This window comes from Orycteropus afer, unplaced genomic scaffold (assembly GCF_000298275.1).
Source record: "Orycteropus afer afer isolate SDZICR_OR568_19922 unplaced genomic scaffold, OryAfe1.0 scaffold00277, whole genome shotgun sequence".
In the NCBI taxonomy this organism is placed as follows: Eukaryota; Metazoa; Chordata; class Mammalia; order Tubulidentata; family Orycteropodidae; genus Orycteropus; species Orycteropus afer.
The window spans coordinates 1,696,538-1,699,064 of NW_006921864.1; the positions used below are offsets into that span (position 1 = coordinate 1,696,538).

General features: G+C 37.2%; 1 pseudogene; it reads left to right on the forward strand.

Annotated features, from left to right (window-relative positions):
* The window catches only part of LOC122150983, a 26,253-nt pseudogene extending 24,124 nt beyond the window's left edge, over nt 1-2,129 (forward strand).
* The last annotated feature ends 398 nt before the right edge of the window (nt 2,130-2,527 follow it).

Here is a 2,527-nt window from a genome sequence, read left to right on the forward strand (position 1 = left end):
GCATCCAAATTGGTAAGGAAGCAGTAAAACTATCCCTATATGCTGATGATATGATCCTATACCTAGAAAACCCAAGTTAGTGAAAAAAAAAAAAAAAAAAACTACTGGAACTAATTGAGAGATTTAGCATTGTGGCAGGATACAGGATCAAGATCCAAAAATCAGTTGGATTCCTCTACAGCAGCAAAGAGATTGCTAAAAAAGAAATAAGGAAATCAATACCATTTACAATCAAATGAAAAACTAACTCACTGCCGTTGTGTAGGATCCGACTCATAGCAACCCTTCCTTGGTTTTCTGAGGCAGTATCACTGCAGAAGTAGATTGCCCCAGTCTTCTTTCTGAAGAGTAGCTGGTGGGTTTGAACCACCAGCCTTCTGGTTAGCAGTCAAATGCCTTAGGCACAATGCCACCAGAGCTCCTACCATTTACAATAGCTACCAAAAAATAATAATAATAATAATAATACTTGGGAATAAATCTTACCAGGGACACAAAAGTCCTGTACAAAGAAAACAACAAAAGACTATTTCAAGAAACCATCAGAGCTCTATATAAATGGAGGAACATACTGTGCTCATGGACAGGAAGATTGAACATTGTGAAAATGTCAATTCTACCCAAAGCAATTTATACATTCAATGCAATCCCAATCCACATCCCATCAACATTTTTTAAGGGTATGGAAAAACCAGTCACTAAATTTATATGGGAAGAAAAGGGACTTTGGATAACCAAATCACTAATGAAGAAGAACAAAGTAGGAGGTCTCACTCTCCCAGATCTCAAAACCTACTACAGCCACAGTAGTCAAAACTGCCTGGTATTGATACAATGACAGACACATAGACCGATGGAATAGAATTGAGAACCCAGAAATAGATCCATCAAACTACGGTCAGCTGATCTTTGACAAAGGGTTGAAATCCATTAAATGGGGAAGAGATTGTTTAACAAATGGTGCTGGCAAAAAGCTGACAAGGGATAAGGTTGTAGTAACTTCTTGGCTACAATCAGCTACCCAGAGAGAGTGATTAGTTGGACCGGTGGGCTTGGCACCATGGTCACAGGGGACATCAAGCTCCATTGTCATAACATACTACACAAAAACTTTGTTCCACATCCTACTTTGGCAAATAGCTACTGGGATCTTAAAAGCTTGCAAGCACCCATTCAGATGCAGTGATGTGTCTCTCCTTATCCAGAGCAAAGAAGAATGAAGAAAACCAAAGATGCATGGAAACAATTAGTCCAAGTGACTGGTACACCATGTGACCCTCAGCCTATACAACTGTGTCCAGAAGAACTAGATAATGCCAGTCTACCTACCACTCTCAACCACATGGAGGGGAATCTATGTAGGAGATAGATCCTGGATAGAGAAGGAGAAAAATGTGGAAGAAAACTCAAAATCCTTAAAAAAAAAAAAAAAAGACCAGGTTTGCTAGTCTAATAGAGCCTGTTGAAACTTCTGAGACTATGGCCCCTAGCTGCTGTTCAGGTATGGAATTGAATCCCTCCTGTGGCTTCCAGCCAAACAAAAGACAGGCATATGAGCTGAACATTTACATTAGGTAGATACACTCCTTGGAGAGATCAATCGTGGGAAAATAGAAGGGCTGTGTATGCACAGGGAGACAGCTCAGGGAGCAGGAGTTCATGAGAGGGAAGGACACAGGGAAGAGGTGACTGTGGGGAGGAAGTGGGAAGAGTACTGTTGCATCTGGTGTGTCATGGCTGCAAGTAACAATGAACTTCATGTGTCATTTGTGTTGGTACAGTTGTCCAGGCCTCTCATTTCCCAGGTTTCTTTCTTTTTCTTTTTTTTAAATTTGTATTATGATTTGGGTGAAAGTTTACAGAGCAAATTCATTTTCCACTACAGCAGTTCACATACACTTTGTCTCATGACATTGACATATTCAAAAAGAATGAATTCTGCTTACATTGATGTTTTACATTTAAACATGATAGCCATGGTGTTAATTGTTATACTGAATTTACTTTATGCAGTGGAAATATTTTGTGATTTTCTTTTTCGTTTTCCACACAGGAAATCAGACAAGACTAGCAATGGAATAGAAAATAATGCTTCCAGGCATAGACAAAAGTCATTTACTTCCAAATGATACTCCAAATAAAAGGTAAAATTCAGTATACATAGGCTATCTATATATTATTTCCTTTTTTTTTTTTTTTTTTTTTAGTTACATGATTAGGACTAGAATATCTAGTTATTAACTGTGTCCTTCAATACCTTTGTATGTGATTAGCAATCAATTTAAAAGTAAATCGTCTATCACTGTCTTATAATTTTTCTTTTATTACTGTTGCCTAGTTTCTTTTGCAACTTTTCTTATAGCCTTATTTTTCCCTCTCAAGTTTTCTGGATCCCTTTTTAAAAATTCCATCTCATATATTCAGGTCTGTTAACTAGTTCATATTATTCCTTTCCTTCTTAGATTCAACATTTTCATAATTTATCAACCTTTTTGATTAGAGATTAGAGTAGGGGATATTAAAAAAT